Raw genomic sequence first — 20,359 nt, 5'->3', positions numbered from 1 at the left:
GGAATGCTCAGACGTGAGTCCCTTGCTCACTTTGCCACTGAATTCAAGCAAGCCGGGCTGAAGACGGCTGGAATGCCAGAAACCGGTCCTTGGAAGCTTGTTTCCGGTCCAGGGCAGGCATGGCTTGGCAGTTCGGGCTGGACTGTTCCCATGAGGCACAGGGTCAGACTGATTTGCTTATAGCCAAGTCTGAACTGGGGTGGCAGAGTGGGCTAAAGAACGGTGATGGATCAAACCCAGATATTTTGACTGGGTGTGAGTGTTTCATTGGTTCTGATGCTCCGTCCATCACCACCCACTTTTGTACCGCTTTGGCTGCCATAACTGTGGCAGGGAATGCTCAGACGTGAGACCCTTGCTCACTTTGCCACTGGATTCAAGCAAGCCGGGCTGAAGACGGCTGGAATGCCAGAAACCGGTCCTCGGAAGCTTGTTTCCGGTCCAGGGAAGGCATGGCTTGGCAGTTCGGGCTGGACTGTTCCCATGAGGCACAGGGTCAGACTGACTTGCATATAGCCATGTCTGAACTGGGGTGGCAGAGTGGGCTAAAGAACGGTGATGGATCAAACCCAGATCTTTTGACTGGTTGTGAGTGTTTGATTGGTTCTGATGCTCCGTCCATCACCACCCCCTTTTGTACCGCTTTGGCCGCCATAAGTGTGGCAGGGAATGCTCAGACGTGAGTCCCTTGCTCACTTTGCCACTGGATTCAAGCAAGCCGGGCTGAAGACGGCTGGAATGCCAGAAACCGGTCCTCGGAAGCTTGTTTCCGGTCCAGGGAAGGCATGGCTTGGCAGTTCGGGCTGGACTGTTCCCATGAGGCACAGGGTCAGACTGATTTGCATATAGCCATGTCTGAACTGGGGTGGCAGAGTGGGCTAAAGAACGGTGATGGATCAAACCCAGATCTTTTGACTGGGTGTAAGTGTTTGATTGGTTCTGATGCTCCGTCCATCACCACCCCCTTTTGTACCGCTTTGGCCGCCATAAGTGTGGCAGGGAATGCTAAGACGTGAGTCCCTTGCTCACTTTGCCACTGGATTCAAGCAAGCCGGGCTGAAGACGGCTGGAATGCCAGAAACCGGTCCTCGGAAGCTTGTTTCCGATCCAGGGCAGGCATGGCTTGGCAGTTCGGGCTGGACTGTTCCCATGAGGCACAGGGTCAGACTGATTTGCATATAGCCATGTCTGAACTGGGGTGGCAGAGTGGGCTAAAGAACGGTGATGGATCAAACCCAGATCTTTTGACTGGGTGTGAGTGTTTCATTGGTTCTGATGCTCCGTCCATCACCACCCCCTTTTGTACCGCTTTGGCCGCCATAAGTGTGGCAGGGAATGCTCAGACGTGAGACCCTTGCTCACTTTGCCACTGGATTCAAGCAAGCCGGGCTGAAGACGGCTGGAATGCCAGAAACCGGTCCTCGGAAGCTTGTTTCCGGTCCAGGGAAGGCATGGCTTGGCAGTTCGTGCTGGACTGTTCCCATGAGGCACAGGGTCAGACTGATTTGCATATAGCCATGTCTGAACTGGGGTGGCAGAGTGGGCTAAAGAACGGTGATGGATCAAACCCAGATCTTTTGACTGGTTGTGAGTGTTTGATTGGTTCTGATGCTCCGTCCATCACCACCCCCTTTTGTACCGCTTTGGCCGCCATAAGTGTGGCAGGGAATGCTCAGACGTGAGTCCCTTGCTCACTTTGCCACTGGATTCAAGCAAGCCGGGCTGAAGACGGCTGGAATGCCAGAAACCGGTCCTCGGAAGCTTGTTTCCGGTCCCGAGAAGGCATGGCTTGGCAGTTCGGGCTGGACTGTTCCCATGAGGCACAGGATCAGACTGATTTGCATATAGCCATGTCTGAACTGGGGTGGCAGAGTGGGATAAAGAACGGTGATGGATCAAACTCAGATCTTTTGACTGGGTGTGAGTGTTTGATTGGTTCTGATGCTCCGTCCATCACCACCCCCTTTTGTACCGCTTTGGCCACCATAAGTGTGGCAGGGAATGCTCAGACTTGAGTCCCTTGCTCATTTGGCCACTGTATTCAAGCAAGCCAGGCTGAAGACGGCTGGAATGCCAGAAACCGGTCCTCGGAAGCTTGTTTCCGGTCCAGGGAAGGCATGGCTTGGCAGTTCGGGCTGGACTGTTCCCATGAGGCACAGGGTCAGACTGATTTGCATATATCCATGTCTGAACTGGGGTGGCAGAGTGGGCTAAAGAACAGTGATGGATCAAACCCAGATCTTTTGACTGGGTGTGAGTGTTTGATTGGTTCTGATGCTCCGTCCATCACCACCCCCTTTTGTACCGCTTTGGCCACCATAAGTGTGGCAGGGAATGCTCAGACGTGAGTCCCTTGCTCACTTTGCCACTGGATTCAAGCAAGCCGGGCTGAAGACGGCTGGAATGCCAGAAACCGGTCCTCGGAAGCTTGTTTCCGGTCCAGGGCAGGCATGGCTTGGCAGTTCGGGCTGGACTGTTCCCATGAGGCACAGGGTCAGACTGATTTGCATATAGCCATGTCTGAACTGGGGTGGCAGAGTGGGCTAAAGAACGGTGATGGATCAAACCCAGATCTTTTGACTGGGTGTGAGTGTTTCATTGGTTCTGATGCTCCATCCATCACCACCCCCTTTTGTACCGCTTTGGCCGCCATAAGTGTGGCAGGGAATGCTCAGACGTGAGACCCTTGCTCACTTTGCACTGGATTCAAGCAAGCCGGGCTGAAGACGGCTGGAATGCCAGAAACCGGTCCTCGGAAGCTTGTTTCCGGTCCAGGGAAGGCATGGCTTGGCAGTTCGGGCTGGACTGTTCCCATGAGGCACAGGGTCAGACTGATTTGCATATAGCCATGTCTGAACTGGGGTGGCAGAGTGGGCTAAAGAACGGTGATGGATCAAACCCAGATCTTTTGACTGGTTGTGAGTGTTTGGTTGGTTCTGATGCTCCTTCCATCACCACCCCCTTTTGTACCGCTTTGGCTGCCATAAGTGTGGCAGGGAATGCTCAGACGTGAGACCCTTGCTCACTTTGCCACTGGATTCAAGCAAGCCGGGCTGAAGACGGCTGGAATGCCAGAAACCGGTCCTCGGAAGCTTGTTTCCGGTCCAGGGAAGGCATGGCTTGGCAGTTCGTGCTGGACTGTTCCCATGAGGCACAGGGTCAGACTGATTTGCATATAGCCATGTCTGAACTGGGGTGGCAGAGTGGGCTAAAGAACGGTGATGGATCAAACCCAGATCTTTTGACTGGTTGTGAGTGTTTGATTGGTTCTGATGCTCCGTCCATCACCACCCCCTTTTGTACCACTTTGGCCGCCATAAGTGTGGCAGGGAATGCTCAGACGTGAGTCCCTTGCTCACTTTGCCACTGGATTCAAGCAAGCCGGGCTGAAGACGGCTGGAATGCCAGAAACCGGTCCTCGGAAGCTTGTTTCCGGTCCCGAGAAGGCATGGCTTGGCAGTTCGGGCTGGACTGTTCCCATGAGGCACAGGATCAGACTGATTTGCATATAGCCATGTCTGAACTGGGGTGGCAGAGTGGGATAAAGAACGGTGATGGATCAAACTCAGATCTTTTGACTGGGTGTGAGTGTTTGATTGGTTCTGATGCTCCGTCCATCACCACCCCCTTTTGTACCGCTTTGGCCACCATAAGTGTGGCAGGGAATGCTCAGACTTGAGTCCCTTGCTCATTTGGCCACTGTATTCAAGCAAGCCAGGCTGAAGACGGCTGGAATGCCAGAAACCGGTCCTCGGAAGCTTGTTTCCGGTCCAGGGAAGGCATGGCTTGGCAGTTCGGGCTGGACTGTTCCCATGAGGCACAGGGTCAGACTGATTTGCATATAGCCATGTCTGAACTGGGGTGGCAGAGTGGGCTAAAGAACAGTGATGGATCAAACCCAGATCTTTTGACTGGGTGTGAGTGTTTGATTGGTTCTGATGCTCCGTCCATCACCACCCCCTTTTGTACCGCTTTGGCCACCATAAGTGTGGCAGGGAATGCTCAGACGTGAGTCCCTTGCTCACTTTGCCACTGGATTCAAGCAAGCCGGGCTGAAGACGGCTGGAATGCCAGAAACCGGTCCTCGGAAGCTTGTTTCCGGTCCAGGGCAGGCATGGCTTGGCAGTTCGGGCTGGACTGTTCCTATGAGGCACAGGGTCAGACTGATTTGCATATAGCCATGTCTGAACTGGGGTGGCAGAGTGGGCTAAAGAACGGTGATGGATCAAACCCAGATCTTTTGACTGGGTGTGAGTGTTTCATTGGTTCTGATGCTCCATCCATCACCACCCCCTTTTGTACCGCTTTGGCCGCCATAAGTGTGGCAGGGAATGCTCAGACGTGAGACCCTTGCTCACTTTGCACTGGATTCAAGCAAGCCGGGCTGAAGACGGCTGGAATGCCAGAAACCGGTCCTCGGAAACTTGTTTCCGGTCCAGGGAAGGCATGGCTTGGCAGTTCGGGCTGGACTGTTCCCATGAGGCACAGGGTCAGACTGATTTGCATATAGCCATGTCTGAACTGGGGTGGCAGAGTGGGCTAAAGAACGGTGATGGATCAAACCCAGATCTTTTGACTGGTTGTGAGTGTTTGGTTGGTTCTGATGCTCCTTCCATCACCACCCCCTTTTGTACCGCTTTGGCTGCCATAAGTGTGGCAGGGAATGCTCAGACGTGAGACCCTTGCTCACTTTGCCACTGGATTCAAGCAAGCCAGGCTGAAGACGGCTGGAATGCCAGAAACCGGTCCTCGGAAGCTTGTTTCCGGTCCAGGGAAGGCATGGCTTGGCAGTTCGGCTGGACTGTTCCCATGAGGCACAGGGTCAGACTGATTTGCATATAGCCATGTCTGAACTGGGGTGGCAGCGTGGGCTAAAGAACGGTGATGGATCAAACCCAGGTCTTTTGACTGGTTGTGAGTGTTTGATTGGTTCTGATGCTCCGTCCATCACCACCCCCTTTTGTACCGCTTTGGCCGCCATAAGTGTGGCAGGGAATGCTCAGACGTGAGTCCCTTGCTCACTTTGCCACTGGATTCAAGCAAGCCGGGCTGAAGACGGCTGGAAAGCCAGAAACCGGTCCTCGGAAGCTTGTTTCCGGTCCTGGGAAGGCATGGCTTGGCAGTTCGGGCTGGACTGTTCCCATGAGGCACAGGGTCAGACTGATTTGCATATAGCCATGTCTGAACTGGGGTGGCAGAGTGGGCTAAAGAACGGTGACGGATCAAACTCAGATCTTTTGACTGGGTGTGAGTGTTTGATTGGTTCTGATGCTCCGTCCATCACCACCCCCTTTTGTACCGCTTTGGCCACCATAAGTGTGGCAGGGAATGCTCAGACTTCAGCCCCTTGCTCATTTTGCCACTGGATTCAAGCAAGCCAGGCTGAAGACTGCTGGAATGCCAGAAACCGGTCCTCGGAAGCTTGTTTCCGGTCCAGGGAAGGCAAGGCTTGGCAGTTCGGGCTGGACTGTTCCCATGAGGCACAGGGTCAGACTGATTTGCATATAGCCGTGTCTGAACTGGGGTGGCAGAGTGGGCTAAAGAACGGTGATGGATCAAACCCAGATCTTTTGACAGGGTGTGAGTGTTTGATTGGTTCTGCTGCTCCATCCATCACCACCCCCTTTTGTACCGCTTTGGCCGCCATAAGTGTGGCAGGGAATGCTCAGACGTGAGTCCCTTTCTCACTTTGCCACTGGATTCAAGCAAGCCGGGCTGAAGACGGCTGGAATGCCAGAAACCGGTCCTTGGAAGCTTGTTTCCGGTCCAGGGCAGGCATGGCTTGGCAGTTCGGGCTGGACTGTTCCCATGAGGCACAGGGTCAGACTGATTTGCTTATAGCCATGTCTGAACTGGGGTGGCAGAGTGGGCTAAAGAACGGTGATGGATCAAACCCAGATATTTTGACTGGGTGTGAGTGTTTCATTGGTTCTGATGCTCCGTCCATCACCACCCACTTTTGTACCGCTTTGGCTGCCATAACTGTGGCAGGGAATGCTCAGACGTGAGACCCTTGCTCACTTTGCCACTGGATTCAAGCAAGCCGGGCTGAAGACGGCTAGAATGCCAGAAACCGGTCCTCGGAAGCTTGTTTCCGGTCCAGGGAAGGCATGGCTTGGCAGTTCGGGCTGGACTGTTCCCATGAGGCACAGGGTCAGACTGACTTGCATATAGCCATGTCTGAACTGGGGTGGCAGAGTGGGCTAAAGAACGGTGATGGATCAAACCCAGATCTTTTGACTGGTTGTGAGTGTTTGATTGGTTCTGATGCTCCGTCCATCACCACCCCCTTTTGTACCGCTTTGGCCGCTATAAGTGTGGCAGGGAATGCTCAGACGTGAGTCCCTTGCTCACTTTGCCACTGGATTCAAGCAAGCCGGGCTGAAGACGGCTGGAATGCCAGAAACCGGTCCTCGGAAGCTTGTTTCCGGTCCAGGGAAGGCATGGCTTGGCAGTTCGGGCTGGACTGTTCCCATGAGGCACAGGGTCAGACTGATTTGCATATAGCCATGTCTGAACTGGGGTGGCAGAGTGGGCTAAAGAACGGTGATGGATCAAACCCAGATCTTTTGACTGGGTGTGAGTGTTTGATTGGTTCTGATGCTCCGTCCATCACCACCCCCTTTTGTACCGCTTTGGCCGCCATAAGTGTGGCAGGGAATGCTAAGACGTGAGTCCCTTGCTCACTTTGCCACTGGATTCAAGCAAGCCGGGCTGAAGACGGCTGGAATGCCAGAAACCGGTCCTCGGAAGCTTGTTTCCGGTCCAGGGAAGGCATGGCTTGGCAGTTCGGGCTGGACTGTTCCCATGAGGCACAGGGTCAGACTGATTTGCATATAGCCATGTCTGAACTGGGGTGGCAGAGTGGGCTAAAGAACGGTGATGGATCAAACCCAGATCTTTTGACTGGTTGTGAGTGTTTGATTGGTTCTGATGCTCCGTCCATCACCACCCCCTTTTGTACCGCTTTGGCCGCCATAAGTGTGGCAGGGAATGCTCAGACGTGAGTCCCTTGCTCACTTTGCCACTGGATTCAAGCAAGCCGGGCTGAAGACGGCTGGAATGCCAGAAACCGGTCCTCGGAAGCTTGTTTCCGGTCCCGAAAAGGCATGGCTTGGCAGTTCGGGCTGGACTGATCCCATGAGGCACAGGGTCAGACTGATTTGCATATAGCCATGTCTGAACTGGGGTGGCAGAGTGGGATAAAGAACGGTGATGGATCAAACTCAGATCTTTTGACTGGGTGTGAGTGTTTGATTGGTTCTGATGCTCCGTCCATCACCACCCCCTTTTGTACCGCTTTGGCCACCATAAGTGTGGCAGGGAATGCTCAGACTTGAGTCCCTTGCTCATTTGGCCACTGTATTCAAGCAAGCCAGGCTGAAGACGGCTGGAATGCCAGAAACCGGTCCTCGGAAGCTTGTTTCCGGTCCAGGGAAGGCATGGCTTGGCAGTTCGGGCTGGACTGTTCCCATGAGGCACAGGGTCAGACTGATTTGCATATAGCCATGTCTGAACTGGGGTGGCAGAGTGGGCTAAAGAACAGTGATAGATCAAAGCCAGATCTTTTGACTGGGTGTGAGTGTTTGATTGGTTCTGATGCTGTGTCCATCACCACCCCCTTTTGTACCGCTTTGGCCACCATAAGTGTGGCAGGGAATGCTCAGACGTGAGTCCCTTGCTCACTTTGCCACTGGATTCAAGCAAGCCGGGCTGAAGGTGGCTGGAATGCCAGAAACCGGTCCTCGGAAGCTTGTTTCCGGTCCAGGGCAGGCATGGCTTGGCAGTTCGGGCTGGACTGTTCCCATGAGGCACAGGGTCAGACTGATTTGCATATAGCCATGTCTGAACTGGGGTGGCAGAGTGGGCTAAAGAACGGTGATGGATCAAACCCAGATCTTTTGACTGGGTGTGAGTGTTTCATTGGTTCTGATGCTCCGTCCATCACCACCCCCTTTTGTACCGCTTTGGCCGCCATAAGTGTGGCAGGGAATGCTCAGACGTGAGACCCTTGCTCACTTTGCCACTGGATTCAAGCAAGCCGGGCTGAAGACGGCTGGAATGCCAAAAACCGGTCCTCGGAAGCTTGTTTCCGGTCCAGGGAAGGCATGGCTTGGCAGTTCGGGCTGGACTGTTCCCATGAGGCACAGGGTCAGACTGATTTGCATATAGCCATGTCTGAACTGGGGTGGCAGAGTGGGCTAAAGAACGGTGATGGATCAAACCCAGATCTTTTGACTGGTTGTGAGTGTTTGATTGGTTCTGATGCTCCTTCCATCACCACCCCCTTTTGTACCGCTTTGGCTGCCATAAGTGTGGCTGGGAATGCTCAGACGTGAGTCCCTTGCTCACTTTGCCACTGGATTCAAGCAAGCCGGGCTGAAGACGGCTGGAATGCCAGAAACCGGTCTTCGGAAGCTTGTTTCCGGTCCCGGGAAGGCATGGCTTGGCAGTTCGGGCTGGACTGTTCCCATGAGGCACAGGGTCAGACTGATTTGCATATAGCCATGTCTGAACTGGGGTGGCAGAGTGGGCTAAAGAACGGTGATGGATCAAACTCAGATCTTTTGACTGGGTGTGAGTGTTTGATTGGTTCTGATGCTCCGTCCATCACCACCCCCTTTTGCACCGCTTTGGCCACCATAAGTGTGGCAGGGAATGCTCAGACTTGAGTCCCTTGCTCATGTTGCCACTGGATTCAAGCAAGCCAGGCTGAAGACGGCTGGAATGCCAGAAACCGGTCCTCGGGAGCTTGTTTCCGGTCCAGGGAAGGCATGGCTTGGCAGTTCGGGCTGGACTGTTCCCATGAGGCACAGGGTCAGACTGATTTGCATATAGCCATGTCTGAACTGGGGTGGCAGAGTGGGCTAAAGAACGGTGATGGATCAAACCCAGATCTTTTGACTGGGTGTGAGTGTTTGATTGGTTCTGATGCTCCGTCCATCACCACCCCTTTTTGTACCGCTTTGGCCGCCATAAGTGTGGCAGGGAATGCTCAGACGTGAGTCCCTTGATCACTTTGTTACTGGATTCAAGCAAGCCGGGGTGAAGACGGCTGGAATGCCAGAAATCGGTCCTCGGAAGCTTGTTTCTGGTCCTGGGAAGGCATGGCTTGGCAGTTTGGGCTGGACTGTTCCCATGAGGCACAGGGTCAGACTGATTTGCATATAGCCATGTCTGAACTGGGGTGGCAGAGTGGGCTAAAGAACGGTGATGGATCAAACCCAGATCTTTTGACTGGGTGTGAGTGTTTGATTGGTTCTGATGCTCCGTCCATCACCACCCCCTTTTGTACCGCTTTGGCCGCCATAGGTGTGGCAGAGAATGCTCAGACGTGAGTCCCTTGCTCACTTTGCCACTGGATTCAAGCAAGCCGGGCTGAAGACGGCTGGAATGCCAGAAACCGGTCCTCGGAAGCTTGTTTCCGGTCCAGGGAAGGCATGGCTTGGCAGTTCGGGCTGGACTGTTCCCATGAGGCACAGGGTCAGACTGATTTGCATGTAGCCATGTCTGAAATGGGGTGGCAGAGTGGGCTAAAGAACGGTGATGGATCAAACCCAGATCTTTTGACTGGTTGTGAGTGTTTGATTGGTTCTGATGCTCCTTCCATCACCACCCCCTTTTGTACCGCTTTGGCTGCCATAAGTGTGGCTGGGAATGCTCAGACGTGAGTCCCTTGCTCACTTTGCCACTGGATTCAAGCAAGCCGGGCTGAAGACGGCTGGAATGCCAGAAACCGGTCTTCGGAAGCTTGTTTCCGGTCCCGGGAAGGCATGGCTTGGCAGTTCGGGCTGGACTGTTCCCATGAGGCACAGGGTCAGACTGATTTGCATATAGCCATGTCTGAACTGGGGTGGCAGAGTGGGCTAAAGAACGGTGATGGATCAAACTCAGATCTTTTGACTGGGTGTGAGTGTTTGATTGGTTCTGATGCTCCGTCCATCACCACCCCCTTTTGCACCGCTTTGGCCACCATAAGTGTGGCAGGGAATGCTCAGACTTGAGTCCCTTGCTCATGTTGCCACTGGATTCAAGCAAGCCAGGCTGAAGACGGCTGGAATGCCAGAAACCGGTCCTCGGGAGCTTGTTTCCGGTCCAGGGAAGGCATGGCTTGGCAGTTCGGGCTTGACTGTTCCCATGAGGCACAGGGTCAGACTGATTTGCATATAGCCATGTCTGAACTGGGGTGGCAGAGTGGGCTATAGAACGGTGATGGATCAAACCCAGATCTTTTGACTGGGTGTGAGTGTTTGATTGGTTCTGATGCTCCGTCCATCACCACCCCCTTTTGTACCGCTTTGGCCGCCATAAGTGTGGCAGGGAATGCTCAGACGTGAGTCCCTTGATCACTTTGTTACTGGATTCAAGCAAGCCGGGGTGAAGACGGCTGGAATGCCAGAAACCGGTCCTCGGAAGCTTGTTTCCGGTCCTGGGAAGGCATGGCTTGGCAGTTTGGGCTGGACTGTTCCCATGAGGCACAGGGTCAGACTGATTTGCATATAGCCATGTCTGAACTGGGGTGGCCGAGTGGGCTAAAGAACGGTGATGGATCAAACCCAGATCTTTTGACTGGGTGTGAGTGTTTGATTGGTTCTGATGCTCCGTCCATCACCACCCCCTTTTGTACCGCTTTGGCCGCCATAGGTGTGGCAGAGAATGCTCAGACGTGAGTCCCTTGCTCAGTTTGCCACTGGATTCAAGCAAGCCGGGCTGAAGACGGCTGGAATGCCAGAAACCGGTCCTCGGAAGCTTGTTTCCGATCCAGGGAAGGCATGGCTTGGCAGTTCAGGCTGGACTGTTCCCATGAGGCACAGGGTCAGACTGATTTGCATGTAGCCATGTCTGAACTGGGGTGGCAGAGTGGGCTAAAGAACGGTGATGGATCAAACCCAGATCTTTTGACTGGGTGTGAGTGTTTGATTGGTTCTGATGCTCCGTCCATCACCACCCCCTTTTGTTCCGCTTTGGCCGCCATAAGTGTAGCAGGGAATGCTCAGACATGAGTCCCTTGCTCACTTTGCCACTGGATTCAAGCAAGCCGGGCTGAAGACGGCTGGAATGCCAGAAACCGGTCCTCGGAAGCTTGTTTCCGATCCAGGGAAGGCATGGCTTGGCAGTTCAGGCTGGACTGTTCCCATGAGGCACAGGGTCAGACTGATTTGCATGTAGCCATGTCTGAACTGGGGTGGCAGAGTGTGCTAAAGAACGGTGATGGATCAAACCTAGATCTTTTAACTGGGTGTGAGTGTTTGATTGGTTCTGATGCTCCGTCCATCACCACCCCCTTTTGTACCGATTTAACAGTTTAAGCACGTGGTTGTGCTCCATCCCCTGCTTCCTCACAAGACCATGACTCTGTGACTCTGTGCATGGAGGAGGACTGGCAGGATGACGTTTTTATGCTGTGCATGTGCAAGCGTGCAAATGTCACATGACAACATGAGGATGCCGTTGAGGGACGAGCTTGATTTCTGCTGAATTTCACTGGTGAATTTCCGAGGGGTTTTAGCAATAAGGCTGAAACTGGTGAAGTAGAAGTAAACATATTACCCAAATGTTGGATCCATAAAGCAGGTTAGGCAAATTTAGAAACTATAATATCAGGCATCTGTGTTGTAATTCTAGATTTATTGGAATGCTTTCAAAAGTGGTTGGTTCTCTCTTACCGATTCCACTGGGAGCAGATAACACTCTCCACTGGTGGAACCGATATACTTACAAGATGTTTGTGTTACTTTGTTGTTTTCATTTTTATCATAATTTTTTATATTTTTTATATATAGTTCTTTGTTTTCGATTGCTGTGATAGGACTCTCTCAGTCAAGGAGGCATAGCAGCACTTAACAAGCAGCAACCTCCTCAATTCTTTTCTAAGGCAGGTAAACCAACTTTGCCTTGGAAAAATGGAGTAAACTTTTTGATTCAGCTCTGATAGTAATAGGAGGTGAGATTTTGCTTGCAGGAAAGCAAGGCATACTTTTCCATTACCTTGGAATTGAGGGTCGCAATTATTATGAAAATGCAGATAGGATTGTGGGTGGCAACGGGGAAGGTGAACCCAGGGATGTATTTTAGATGTTTTTATTCATGTTTGAGAAACATTTTGAAACTTGTATCAACATTATGAGGGAAAGACACAAGTGTTTTTCTAGAATCAAAAGTAAGGATGAAAAAGAGGAGAAGTATGTTGCTTCACTGAAGAGCTTAGATTACACCTGTGATTGTAGTGCTTTATCAGACTCTTTGATCAGAGATCAATTAGTACGTTGCACCAATGACCCTAGGGTGCAAGAGAAAATGTTGATGAAAAATCCTATGTTAAAAGAAGATATTGACATTGTGGAAGGAATGGCGCATACTTCAGGTTGGGTTAGAGAAATGTGTGTTAAAACGTCAGATTCGCTGGAAAGGATAAATGCAAAAACAACAATTGATGGACAGAATGCAGAACAATGTCATACATTCACCCCAGTACAGAGATCTGGGCCTAAATCCATCGTTTTTTTGCACTCCACACCACCCCAGGTCAGACATGGCCATATGCAAATCAGCCTTGACCCTGTGCCTCATGGGAACAGTCCAGCCCGAACTGCCAAGCCATGTCTTTCCTGTAATGGAATCAAGCATCCAAGGACCGGTTTCTGGATATCAGCCGTCATCAGCCTGGATAGCTTGACTCCAGTGGTATGGAGAGCATGGGATGCACATCTGAGCATACCCATTCCAATCGGGGTGACAAATGCAAAAACAACAATTGATGGACAGAATGCAGAACAATGTCATACATTCACCCCAGTACAGAGATCTGGGCCTAAATCCATCGTTTTTTGCACTCCACACCACCCCAGGTCAGACATGGCCATATGCAAATCAGCCTTGACCCTGTGCCTCATGGGAACAGTCCAGCCTGAACTGCCAATCCATGTCTTTCCTGGAAAGGAATCCAGCATCCAAGGACCGGTTTCTGACTATCAGCCGTCATCAGCCTGGATAGCTTGACTCCAGTGGTATGGAGAGCATGGGACGCACATCTGAGCATACCCATCCCAATCGGGGTGACAAATGCAAAAACAACAATTGATGGACAGAATGCAGAACAATGTCATACATTCACCCCAGTACAGAGATCTGGGCCTAAATCCATCGTTTATTTGCACTCCGCACCTCCCCAGGTCAGACATGGCCATATGCAAATCAGCCTTGACCCTGTGCCTCATGGGAACACTCCAGCCCGAACTGCCAAGCCATGTCTTTCCTGGAACGGAATCAAGCATGCGAGGACCGGTTTCTGGCTATCAGCCGTCATCAGCCTGGATAGCTTGACTCCAGTGGTGTGGAGAGCATGGGACTCACTTCTAAGCATACCCATCCTACTCGGGGTGACAAATGCAAAAATAACAATTGATGGACAGAATGAAGAACAATGTCATATATTCACCCCAGTACAGAGATCTGGGCCTAAATCCATCGTTTTTTGCACTCCACACCACCCCAGGTCAGACATGGCCATATGCAAATCAGCCTTGACCCTGTGCCTCATGGGAACAGTCCAGCCCGAACTGCCAAGCCATGTCTTTCCTGGAACGGAATCAAGCATCCAAGGACCGGTTTCTGGCTATCAGCCGTCATCAGCCTGGATAGCTTGACTCCAGTGGTGTGGAGAGCATGGGACTCACGTCTGAGCATACCCATCCCACTCGGGGTGACAAATGCAAAAACGACAATTGATGGACAGAATGCAGAACAATGTCATACATTCACCCCAGTACAGAGATCTGGGCCTAAATCCATCGTTTTTTTGTACTCCACACCACCCCAGGTCAGACATAGCCATATGCAAATCAGCCTTGACCCTGTGCCTCATGGAAACAGTCCAGCCCGAACTGCCAAGCCACGTCTTTCCTGGAACGGAATCAAGCATCCAAGGACCGGTTTCTGGCTATCAGCCATCATCAGCCTGGATAGCTTGACTCCAGTGGTGTGGAGAGCATGGGACTCAGCTCTGAGCATACCCATCCCACTCGGGGTGACAAATGCAAAAACAACAATTGATGGACAGAATGCAGAACTATGTCATACATTCACCCCAGTACAGAGATCTGGGCCTAAATCCATCGTTTTTTTGCACTCCACACCACCCCAGGTCAGACATGGCCATATGCAAATCAGCCTTGACCCTGTGCCTCATGGGAACAGTCCAGCCCGAACTGCCAAGCCATGTCTTTCCTGGAACGGAATCAAGCATCCAAGGACCGGTTTCTGGCTATCAGCCGTCATCAGCCTGGATAGCTTGACTCCAGTGGTGTGGAGAGCATGGGACTCACGTCTAAGCATACCCATCCCACTCGGGGTGACAAATTCAAAAACAACAATTGATGGACAGAATGCAGAACAATGTCATACATTCACCCCAGTACAGAGATCTGGGCCTAAATCCATCGTTTTTTTGCACTCCACACCACCCCAGGTCAGACATGGCCATATGCAAATCAGCCTTGACCCTGTGCCTCATGGGAACAGCCCAGCCCGAACTGCCAAGCCATGTCTTTCCTGGAACGGAATCAAGCATCCAAGGACCGGTTTCTGGCTATCAGCTGTCATCAGCCTGGATAGCTTGACTCCAGTGGTGTGGAGAGCATGGGACTCACGTCTGAGCATACCCATCCCACTCTGGGTGACAAATGCAAAAACAACAATTGATGGACAGAATGCAGGACAATGTCATACATTCAGCCCAGTACAGAAATCTGGGCCTAAATCCATCGTTTTTTTGCACTCCACACCACCCCAGGTCAGACATGGCCATATGCAAATCAGCCTTGACCCTGTGCCTCATGGGAACAGTCCAGCCCGAATTGCCAAGCCATGTCTTTCCTGGAACGGAATCGAGCATCCAAGGTCCGGTTTCTGGCTATCAGCCGTCATCAGCCTGGATAGCTTGACTCCAGTGGTGTGGAGAGCATGGGACTCACGTCTGAGCATACCCATCCCACTCTGGGTGACAAATGCAAAAACAACAATTGATGGACAGAATGCAGAACAATGTCATACATTCACCCCAGTACAGAGATCTGGGCCTGAATCCATCGTTTTTTTTTCTTAAGTTTGTTTTATTGGTTTCAAAAGTAACAATAAACATTACAGCATGTAAGAAGCAGATCAGACAAGAGAAGTCGTCGAGGCAGGTAGGTACATAGATTCTGTAAATCAAACAGATGGCAGGTGGTGCTCGATTTAACCATGGTGTAATGCCAGGCTTGCAAGTGTCTCTTGTGATGAGGTAATGAAATTGCATAAGTAAAAACCCCAACCAAAATTCCCGCCTTAACTCCCAACCCACCCTCCCCTGTCCCACCCCACTCAGTGTGCCAGACCCGTGAAACTAACATAGCTGTGATCATATAGTAGAGGGTGCAATCACCCAGATGAGCTTGGGGAATCATGTGTGTGCTCTGTGAGTCGCAGTATGCGGAGGTATCTAGGACACATGACCTCGTTGAATTCCTTGGATAATAGAGACAGTAATGGAAGCCATACCTTCCGATAAGCAGCCGTGGAATGTGTGAGCGTGGCCTGAATGCGTTCCATTCCCAAAGTAAACCATATTTTATGCAGCCACCCCGTATTAGTTGGCTTGGTGTTGGCGCCCCAGAGGGACAAAACGTGCTGTGTAGCAGCCTGCATAGCAATCCCCATCTGGCGGCCTCTGGAGGATTTTAGGGGGAAGGTGAGTGCGTTGGTAGACCTAGGATGGTGTAAGCCGGGAATCTAGGGACTTCAGTGTCAAATGTAGAGTCTATGTCATCCAGGACTGTCTTCCAATATTCCTGTACTTCCCGGCATGCCCAGAGGAGGTGAGTTAAGGTGCCATTTTCCCCGCATACTCTCCAGCATAGCGCACTACGTGTGGGGTTACTTTTATGGAGCCGGGCTGGAGTGAGGTGCCAGTATATAGCTAGCTTCGTCGCCGCTTCCCTGCTTGCAGTGTTTCGAGTGGTGTGAGAGGCTCTGTAGTACACAGAGCTCCATTCCTTGGGTGATAGGGCCCGCCCCAGTTCCGCTTCCATCTTTTTTGACCTGCCGTCTTGCCTGAAGGGGCGGGAGGTGTGAGCATTTTGTAAAGTTCTGTGATAAGATGTTTGTCCGATTCCTTCGTCACGAGCCACTTTTCAAAGACCGTCATGGGCCTGCCGACTAGGGGGGCAACATCTGGGTGTGTGGGCCAGTGCCTAATTTGGAAATATTGAAATAAGTGTGGGGAGACAACGTCGTAGCCCTGAAAATCCATCGTTTTTTTTCACTCCACACCACCCCAGGTCAGACATGGCCATATGCAAATCAGCCTTGAACCTGTGCCTCATGGGAACAGTCCAGCCCGAACTGCCAAGCCATGTCTTTCCTGGAACGGAATCAAGCATCCAAGGACCGGTTTCTGGCTATCAGCCGTCATCAGCCTGGATAGCTTGACTCCAGTGGTGTGGAGAGCATGGGACTCACGTCTGAGCATACCCATCCCACTCGGGGTGACAAATGCAAAAACAACAATTGATGGACAGAATGCAGAACAATGTCATACATTCACCCCAGTACAGAGATCTGGGCCTCAATCCATCGTTTTTTGGCACACCACACCACCCCAGGTCAGACATGGCCATATGCAAATCAGCCTTGACCCTGTGCCTCATGGGAACAGTCCAGCCCGAACTGCCAAGCCATGTCTTTCCTGGAACGGAATCAAGCATCCAAGGACCTGTTTCTGGCTATCAGCCGTCATCAGCCTGGATAGCTTGACTCAAGTGGTGTGGAGAGCATGGGACTCACGTCTGAGCATACCCATCCCACTCGGGGTGACAAATGCAAAAACAACAATTGATGGACAGAATGCAGAACAATGTCATACATTGACCCCAGTACAGAGATCTGGGCCTAAATCCCTCGTTTTTTTGCACTCCACACCACCCTAGGTCAGACATGGCCATATGCAAATCAGCCTTGACCCTGTGCCTCATGGGAACAGTCCAGCCCGAACTGCCAAGCCATGTCTTTCCTGGAACGGAATCAAGCATCCAAGGACCGGTTTCTGGCTATCAGCCGTCGTCAGCCTGAATAGCTTGACTCCAGTGGTGTGGAGAGCATGGGACTCACGTCTGAGCATACCCATCCCACTCGGGGTGACAAATGCAAAAACAACAATTGATGGACAGAATGCAGAACAATGTCATACATTCACCCCAGTACAGAGATCTGGGCCTAAATCCATTGTTTTTTTGCACTCCACACCACCCCAGGTCAGACATGGCCATATGCAAATCAGCCTTGACCCTGTGCCTCATGGTAACAGTCCAGCCCGAACTGCCAAGCCATGTCTTTCCTGGAACGGAATCAAGCATCCAAGGACCGGTTTCTGGCTATCAGCCATCATCAGCCTGGATAGCTTGACTCCAGTGGTGTGGAGAGCATGGGACTCACGTCTGAGCATACCCATCCCACTCGGGGTGACAAATGCAAAAACAACAATTGATGGACAGAATGCTGAACAATGTCATACATTCACCCCAGTACAGAGATCTGGGCCTAAATCCATCGTTTTTTTGCACTCCACACCACCCCAGGTCAGACATGGCCATATGCAAATCAGCCTTGACCCTGTGCCTCATGGGAACAGTCCAGCCCGAACTGCCAAGCCATGTCTTTCCTGAAACGGAATCAAGAATCCAAGGACCGGTTTCTGGCTATCAGCCGTCATCAGCCTGGATCGCTTGACTCCAGTGGTGTGGAGAGCATGGGACTCACGTCTGAGCATACCCTCCCCACTCGGGGTGACCTGTGTGGGCAAAGGTAGCTGAAGCATGGTGGTGATAGTGGTAAGGGGAATACAACGAGTCTGAAGAAATCAAAAGTGAAATGTTTCAAGTGCAGTAACCCTGGGCATTTGTCCAACAGCCCTAATTGCTATGACCACAATTTGTCATGCAAGAATTGTGGGACGAAGGGCCATCAGTCAAGTCTGTGTAGAAATTCTTACATACACAGTGTTGTGAATGAACCTGAAACTAGCCAACAGGCTATTTGGCAAATTGACTCATGTGGTGCAGTAAATGAAGTTGTGGAAGAGGGTCCAGTCATTATGGCTGAGTGTGAAATAATTGTTAGGGGGAAGATTGTCCCAGTGTTGGCTGATTCTGGTTCCACTCACATAACCATTGGTGACAAAAACTGGGAGTCCATCTTTGGCAAAGGAAATGAAGAATTACACCCCCCTGGAGTAAACCTTCGTTGATATAGGGTTGCCAACAGGGCTTTAATTGACTACAACATGGTCAGTATCAATTTCAAGGTTAGAGAGAAAGTGGGACAGGCCTATGTAGCAAAATGGGGGGGGGGACAACTTGGTAGGTTGGAGAGATCAAAGGGATCTTGGTTTCACACGCAATCCCAATTCCTCAGATCAAGTTCTACAAATAGCTAATCTTAGGGAGAATGAGGATTTTGTACGAGAGTTCCCAAAGGGGTTCAGTGATGAGTTTGGGTTTGTTCAAAGATGTCAAACACAAGATCATAATTAAGAACAATGCTAAATCTGTTGTGCCTAAAGTGAGAAATCTGCCAAATCCTATGCTGGAACCCCTATGGGAAGAGTTAGACAAGTTATTGAAGTTGGGTGTGGTGGAAGAGATTGAGTCCTCAGAATGGTTGGTGCATGTTGTGGTGGCACCGAAAGACAAAGAGACAAAGATAAGGAGTAGTGTTGAAGTACTGGGTTTTTAAGAACCCAGCGGTGCCAGGGAACACACCCTAAGACTTCGAGTCCTTCCTGTCCCAGACTACAGAAACACAGAGTCTTCTTGGTGAAGTCAGTCAGTCAGTCAAAAGCTTTATTCGATTTGTGACACAAATCATACAAGCAAAACACATACAAATATAACAATCATTGCTAAAAAGTAAGGCATCAGGGACATGTCAATTAAAACAATCAGAAGAGAACCATCAAATGCAAAATAAGCGGAATATTCTAGAGCACGATAAGGCCAACCTTGAATATATACAGTACAAGAAGCTGATTGACCAGTTTTAAAAGAACATGTAAAATACATTGTACATACAATAAGTTATGCATAAATAAATAAATAAGTGAATAGGTATACAGACAGGAAACCAGATAGGACAAAACACAATCCGAGATATCGTAAAACTATGGTTATCCTGGCAGCTGTATATCTAGTAAAATGTACAGACAGGGAGCCATAATGGAACGGGACTTAGTCCGGGATATCATAAAAACTCATAAAATTATGGCTTTCCTGGCAGCTGTACATTTTAATATATATGTCGCTACAAAGAAGCAAATATCCAGGTTCTCTAAGGAGCTAAGCAAATGTAAAGCATTCTTAGTAGAGCGAACTTTGAATCTTAAAAAGATGGGTTTTAAATATGTAATCCTAAGAAAGTAATAAAATTTACAAAACAATAAGAAATGACAACAGCTCTGGCGAGAGACATTGCCACAAGGGCATGCTAAAGCGGATCTAGAATTCATTGTAGGGAATGCAACAAGGTGGTGAACGATACCCAATCTTAGGCGAGTTAAAACAAACCGGTGAGAATTACGGGTAACATCAGAAAGATAAGGTTGGAAACCAATAGGTAAATTAAGGTCCCGATAAAACATCACAGTTTGCAGCTTTCCAGACACCTTTGCACGACCTTCTTTTTTATAGCTTAAAAACCTTTGTTTGATGACTTTTTTTTAAATTAATACCTCGGATTTGGGGTCAAGAAAAGTGTCGAACTGAAAGAGGAGGAGAAACCAATGATATATATACTTAAGCCAGGATATTCGTGTAAAATGATCCAGTCTGAGACAGTCAAGGATTATCTCCTGGGTGAATCCGGTTTCCGGCTTGGCCCAAATAGAACGCCAGAGCAGCAAAGGGCGTAATGCTGCCAGATCTGAAATAAATTCTATGCCCACTTCTTCATGGATCAAATCCACTGATGCTGAGGGTGGTACACATAACAGTTTCCTAAGGAACTTATTTTCATCTTTCTGTACATTAGGTCCAACAAAATGTCCCCAAACCCCTGCTCCATATAGGGCTGAGGACACACATTTTACATTATAAATGGTCATCATATCTTTAATGCTCCTCACCCCAAGTTTGCGTGAGAATCTGAAGATGCTGTTAGTGGATCTCTTCGTTTTTAGACTGATATTATCAAACTCAGGTTGCCATGACCCGTTATTGGCAAAGGTGATTCCTAAATAGCAAAACGTTTTTACTATTGACATTTTGTCCTTATCAATAAAAAAGGAGGAGTTAGATTTCTTGGCTTTCATCCCGCAGGGCATTGCAAAGGT

This window comes from Lissotriton helveticus, chromosome 2_1, assembly GCF_964261635.1.
Source record: "Lissotriton helveticus chromosome 2_1, aLisHel1.1, whole genome shotgun sequence".
Taxonomy (NCBI): domain Eukaryota; kingdom Metazoa; phylum Chordata; class Amphibia; order Caudata; family Salamandridae; genus Lissotriton; species Lissotriton helveticus.
This window is presented reverse-complemented; position numbering follows the sequence as displayed.